Below are 237 nucleotides of genomic sequence, written 5' to 3'. Positions count from 1 at the left end.
TCTGCACACCTGTCCCTGCACACCTGTCCTTACATCTGCACTCCTCTCCCTGCTCACCTGTCCTTACATCTGCACACCTCTCCCTGCTCACTTGTCCTTACACCTGTACACCTGTCCCTGCTCACCTGTCTTTGTGTGTGCACAACTGTCTTTGCACATGGACGACTAACCTCGCTCGTGTACTGCAGTCCTGCACATACACATGTACACACATCCTTTGCGCATGCACAACAGCCA

This window comes from Neopelma chrysocephalum, unplaced genomic scaffold (assembly GCF_003984885.1).
Source record: "Neopelma chrysocephalum unplaced genomic scaffold, ASM398488v2 Primary Assembly neopelma1_96873, whole genome shotgun sequence".
Lineage (NCBI taxonomy): Eukaryota > Metazoa > Chordata > Aves > Passeriformes > Pipridae > Neopelma > Neopelma chrysocephalum.
Note: the sequence above shows the minus strand (reverse complement) of the source record.